This window comes from Amphiura filiformis, chromosome 15 (genome assembly GCF_039555335.1).
Source record: "Amphiura filiformis chromosome 15, Afil_fr2py, whole genome shotgun sequence".
Classification (NCBI taxonomy): Eukaryota; Metazoa; Echinodermata; class Ophiuroidea; order Amphilepidida; family Amphiuridae; genus Amphiura; species Amphiura filiformis.
In genome coordinates, this window is record NC_092642.1 from 43930389 (window position 1) to 43937089 (window position 6701).

The following is a 6701-nucleotide window of genomic DNA, read 5'->3' on the forward strand; positions in this document are numbered from 1 at the left end:
AACACCAAAATCATGCACCTTATTTTTGATCCCTTGAACGAGGTGTATTTGTTTCATTCTGCTTTAGTAGCATATGAGGCACAAAAAGTGAAACTCTCAGAATCAGAGGAGAATTTAGGGCATGGGGTGTAGCCGGGACACTCTGCTTTAAATTTTGACTTGACAAAAAAAAAAGTTTATTTCTGGCCACCCATGCACATTCATAAAAAAATATTCCTAGTTTCTTTCTTTTTGTTTTTAAAGAAATTATCCAGCAAAATCATCAACAAGTCCGAAAATATTGAAAAATCATCATTCAGAAAAAAAACCTACCTGCATACCACATTATATTGCATTTGCAAACTCCTGTGAGACCAGAGACAAACCTTTTTTTGCCTTGCATACAATCAAAATAATCATAATAAAAATGATAAATCTTGAATCACTGGTCAAGACAGGGGGGTGCTTAAACCCCTAAAAAATACTGTCAAATAGATTGGTTTATTTATACTTCTTGATTATTTACTGGAGCAGTTAGGTACATAATTTGTACTGGAAATTGCCGATTGGACCCAAACTTGTACCTGGATCATGTGACAGTGGACCAAATTGATGATGTTACAAATCATCGCTGCAAAACATTAAATGCAAATTAAAATTTAAATCTTCTATACACTGAAGATACACTGTAATTAAAGGTACTGAAAAAGTAGACATTTTCTAGCTACATTTTTAAGTTTTCTGGTTCCAAGCAGCTGTCATGCAAATAATAACGGGTGATATGATTATATGTGCCTTTTTCATGGAAGTGCTGTACCTTGATGCAAGCAACTTGGGCAAAAAATATTTGGGCAAAAAATATTTGGGCAAAAAAAGGGATATTATTTTGTGTAAAGGCTTTTTTCTTTTTCCTTTTTTTAATGTCAGATTTTGATATTTTGGTTTATAATTTCAAAATATTTGTTTTGTTTGTTTAAGGGCAGTAGAATGCACCCAGCTGTACCCATCCGCCGGTAGATTCCAGAGGGAGATTTGTCTTTAAACGGAATAGCCACAGAAGAGTATGAACTAAAAGTGAGCGCAAAATAGGCTAATAAATTATAAATAATCACACATCTTGATTCACAATATAGTTTTTCCTTTTCGTAATTGAAAAAAGATGAACAGATGATAATTATATTCAATAAGCCGTATGTGGGAATTGAACCCGGGATGCTAGATCAATACGTAAGCGACCAAACAACTATACTGGACACCACCATGCTGAATTACGAGTGATTTTATTACACAATATTCTTAGCAAAAGTGATCAATACTGTTTGATCGAAAATCCAGCAATTTACGATGCCAAATCAAATACAAGTAGGGCCTACCGTATTATATCGGTAAATAATATATTAACTATCAATAAAGTGCATATAGTGTTTCAAAGTATAAAATAAATTAATAAATCCAAGTTTTGTGATGTGAACCCGTCGTTGGACTACACGCCCATTTTAGCTACTAAAAGTAACTCGTAGTCTACACCGTGTGGACATTTCGCACCTTCGCAATTTCACTCCCATTCAATTACACACTCTTGTGCACTTTTCCACCCCTTTTTATACCGCGGATAGTGGCATGATCGATTGCTTGAAACCCGTCCCAGGTGTGTACTAATTATAAACAAGTGGCAGGCCTATTATGCTGATGGTGCTCTCCGGTTTGATTATATGTCCGGTAGGCCTATAATGTGCTCCGGGAATGCGTTTTGACTGAAGAAAATTGATATTCATAAACCAAAGGCCTAAATGCACGATGTGCACGGACTAACTGCGGTCTGTGGATATAATGATACGATGCACATAACTTAAGTTTATTTAGTACCAGGGGTGTGAGAGGCCACAGACCAAAAACGAGGAAAATCACTAAATACAGCGTAAAATCAGGGTAAAAACGCCAAATATGGGCTGAAAATAAAAGAAAAACACGTAAATTTTGGCAACAAAAAAAAGAGAAAATCAGCTGAAAAGAGGAACTCTCACATCCCTGTAATACACACGCATTGCATATAGACCATTGCTGTCACATTGCATTTTCATGAAAAATAATTCATATGTCTGAAATTAAAGCGTTAGTTATATCATTTCTAATAATAATGTGGAAATTTATATTTATTTCTGTTAAAATTTTTCTGCACTTAATTTCAAATTGCAGGTATGTTTTCATGAATAAAGATTTTAAATTATAAATTAGGGCTCTTTCCCCAGAAATATATTTAACTAGATGGACCGCGGTTCTCGGATGTCACGATTTTCGACGCACAGCGTTGACCGTGATGCCTCCACCAAAGGGAGTGATGTGGAATTCACAAGTTGATACAAAGCTTCAAGCCTAAAAGAGGAGACTAAATTTGACCTTAGATGACACCTGGATGACCCCAAAACAACCTTTCAAAGACTCCTGGGTGACCCCAAAATGACCTTCCAAAAATTTGGCTCTAAATATTCACTGTACCCACCAAGTTTCATGCCCATATAGTAATTATACTAATTTGACCTCAGATGACCCCAAAATGACCTTCCAAAAATTTGGCTCTAAATGTTAACTGAACCCACCAAGTTTCATGCCCATACGATAGTTTTTACTAATTTGACCTCAGATGACCGCTGGTGACCCCAAAATGACCTTCCAAAAAATTGGTTCTAAATGTTGACTGTACCCACCAAGTTTCATGCCCATACGACAGTTTTACTCAGATGACCCTGGATGACCTCAGATGACCCCGAAATGACCTTCCAAAAATTTAGCTCTGAATATTGACTGTACCCACCAAATGTCATGCCCATACGACAGTTTTTACTAATTTGACCTCAGATGACCCCTGGGTGACCCTAGACTATGCCATAGTCGAAATTTATTAAAAATATGTTATTATTAGTCATGATGAACCCATTTCGTTGAACTCAAAATTATACTGATGTTTATTAAAATTAAAGTATTCAATAGTAAAATGGTCATAAAGAGTTAAAAATATCAGACGATTAGTGACAAAAGTAATTGAATGCAACATTATCTTGCATAATCATAACGGCTCACTTTAATACTGAACAATTCTGATTTTGGAATCTACCAGTTTATTGATAGCGAACCCCGAAATTTCGACTATGAACTTTGAATTGTAAGCAGAACTTTACCCCCTGGACTTTGCTCTCTAAAAACACACTGTCAAGCATACTTGTTTATCAGTCCATTAACCACAAGTACGCAGCTAGATGTTTGATGAGAGATTAACTTTCAGCGTCAACACAAAAGCGCCGCTAATACCACAAACAGTTGTTTACGGTGTAATGGCGCGGGCCCAGACGATTTAAACCATAGCGAGGTATGGGCGACCAATCACAAGGCAGATCCATTTAAGATGCATTACATCATGCCCAATTTTAGTTAGGCCAGAAATTGGGGTGGTGCAATAATTATGTGTACCCCGGGGGTGAATTATAGGGGGGCAAAGATTTTTGGCAGGCCAAAAGGGGGGGGCAAGCATTTTTGGCAGGTCGAAAGGGGGGGTCAAGCAATTTTGGCAGGTCGAAAGGGGGGCAAGCAATTTTTGGCACAGATATTTTGGGCAGCGTTTCTATATTACGCCCTAAAAAGGCGTAGGAAAACGTTACGAACATGTTAAAATATGCACAATTTCCTGCTCGCTGCGCTCGCATTATATGTTTAGACAATTTAAGGTTTTCAATTCAGGTTCCCCAAAATCTTGCATGTGTAAGGGGGGGCAAAGATTTTTGGCACGTCAAAGGGGGGGGCAAAGGTTTTTGGCACGTCGAAAGGGGGGCAAAGGTTTTTAGCACGGCCAAAGGGGGGGGCAAGCGATTTTTGGCAGACCATTTTGAGAATTCACCCCCCCCCGGGGTACACATAATTATTGCACCACCCCTAACTCTCCATAGAGTCCCGTGTTAAAAATCTTAACCGCAAGGCAATGTCAGTAGTCCACTTGGGAAGCTAACAAACAGAGGGAGTAGGGTGACTGATCAGATGTGAAAATCTATCAATTGTGCACACATTAATTAAATCAGTTTTAAGCTTAAATACAATATCCAGAGTATGCACAATGGGCAAGTGGACTACGGGGTAGTCTAGGGTGACCCTGGATGACCCCAAAATGACCTTCAAAAAATTAGGCTCTGAATGTTGACTGTACCCTCCAAATTTCATGCCCATACGAGTTTTTAATAATTTGACCTCAGGTGACCCCTAGGTGACCCCAACATGACCTTCCAAAAATTTGCCTCTAAATGTTGACTGTACCTACCAAGTTTCATGGCCATATGACTATTTTTGCTAATTTGACCTCAGATGACCCCTGCATGACCTCAGGAGACCTTGACCCACTAACCAATATAAACGTGTTCTGTCTGGGGTCAAGATGCACGAACGTGCGACCCCCAGTCTCTGAGAAAAGAGGTAAATAAGGAAAATGGGCCCTCTGACCTCAAATGACCTTTTACCTCAGTATATGACCTTGAATCTCACCCAAAAAAAAGTAGCCAGAGTTTTTGACCATGACCCACCTATCCTGAAAATCTGAAGTCAATCCGTCCATTGATGCCCGAGATATCGCATCCGGACGGAAAGACGGAAGCACAGAAGGACGGTGTGAAATAAAACAACCGATGTGTAAATGGTTGGGTGTGAAAGTCGCAGCATTCAGCTGTTATATTTACAAATTGTCTTCCGGCTGTATTCGTAGCTATTCGTCCCCGAGTGTCATGTCAAAATGCATATTTTCATCAAAACTAGGTAAGTCTTCATAAATCTAATGCTATGTACTTAAAGTGTATGAATCATTGATGAATATGCGACGATTATATGAAAATTTTGACCTGCCGTATTGACGATATAAATAAAGTTTCCCAAAAGGCATAAAAATTGTAAGCTGCTCGGAAAAAAATATTCATATTTACTGCTGGCAGTGGTGATTTAGCAAACTCGGTTGGAAATATTTCCTAATCATGTGTGTTACCTGTCTGCAAAAGGTGTTTAATTTTCGGACTTCGAAAATCTTCGGACTTTTAATAATTTGCCATAAAATTTGTATTATATCGCCAATTTCAAAAAATCTAAATTATTTGATATCAGAAGGACATTCTTCATAATAGGATGCAATTTGATGTGTCTGATGTGCTCCCAGGTCCCACAATAAATACTGTGTCAACGTCGTTACCCCAGCCCTTAACTGCGGTATAAACAAATTCTGACTCGATTTCTGTGTTTGCGTTTCATATAAACCCTGTTGAAAAGATATTGGTAATCACAACAAATTTCAGCAAATGATGATCTGAATATCTAAGTCATTGAATGAAAAATAACACCACCACAATGTTATAAAGAAAGTGTCCTACCAACAACACAGAGCCATGCGCTTAGGTCACGCTTCAATTACAGATACACTGCAGCTAGTATAGCAAAACTGACAATAAAGTCAATAAGTTGCAGCATTACGTTTCATGTTGAATTTTGCAGAAATTAAAAAAAAAAAAACCTGAAATCAACAGACTGACCCAGGTGTTGGCACCTAAAGGGCGAGTCAACTTTTTTTTTTCTAGGCCTAATAATCCAAATAATGTGCCCTAGCAATAAAAACATTTTAAATATTGTAATAATAATAATAAATTTGTCCCCAGCAGTAAAACATTTTTAAATATTAGTTTTACTGCTTTGGATACAAAGGAAACTGCATAATACCCTTTTATTTATTTATTTATTTTGAAAAGTGCACCAATCTAAAAGGTTTGAACTTCACTATGAATTTATATTTATATCAGGGTATCAGCATCCTTATTACATGTATAGCATGCATGAGATCTTGTGCTATGTATGTTATCAGCACACTTTTTAATAAAAACACAAGTTTATGATAAATTTTGTATTGACTTGTTTATTATCTGATTGTAAAAGAGGTCAACAACCTTATTGAAGCAATACTGTATATTGGGATATTTTCGATGGGTTAATTTTGTGCAATTTTATGTATTCTGGACAGTTTAGCGAGTTTTAAATTTGTGTTTTCAAATATATTCACATTAAGTACTATGTGTAGTAAATATTTTTGCGGTTTAAAAATTAGTGGCTGCCTGTTCGAATGCGAAATATTAAATCCCATGTAAATGTCCTGCTATACAATATTGTAGTATTCTATTTGCTGGAGATATACTGCTGTTCAGTGTTGCTATTTTTAATTCTTGAACAAAAGTGTATGTGCCATTTCAAAAGTGTGAGCGTACTTAGCAGAAGTTCTGACCTTAGTGACTGGTTGCCTGGTTTGATTTGTTGGGTTTTGTTTTGACAACTCTGGATAACCCAAGAAAGCTTATTTCCATTGGGGTCCATTTGAACACCGGGTTGGGAACAGTTAGGGGTTAACACCATACTCTTATCGAAACTGGCTGTGAGATACATGTACAGTACATGTATGGCTCTCTGCATACGGGACCGACGGCTTAACGTTCCCTCTGAAAGACAGTACTTTTATGATTTCTTTTACCCAATTCTAAATGAACCATGGGAGAGTAGAAGGTTTGTTTTTTTGCAAGTCGGTATCTCAGCAAATCGCCACCAACGGGAATTGAACCCGGGATCTCATGCACTAAAGACAAGTACCCAACTATTGCATAAAGTATTTTAAAAGAGCACCAATCTGAAAGGTTTGCCCTGGCTCAGAGGACCTGGTA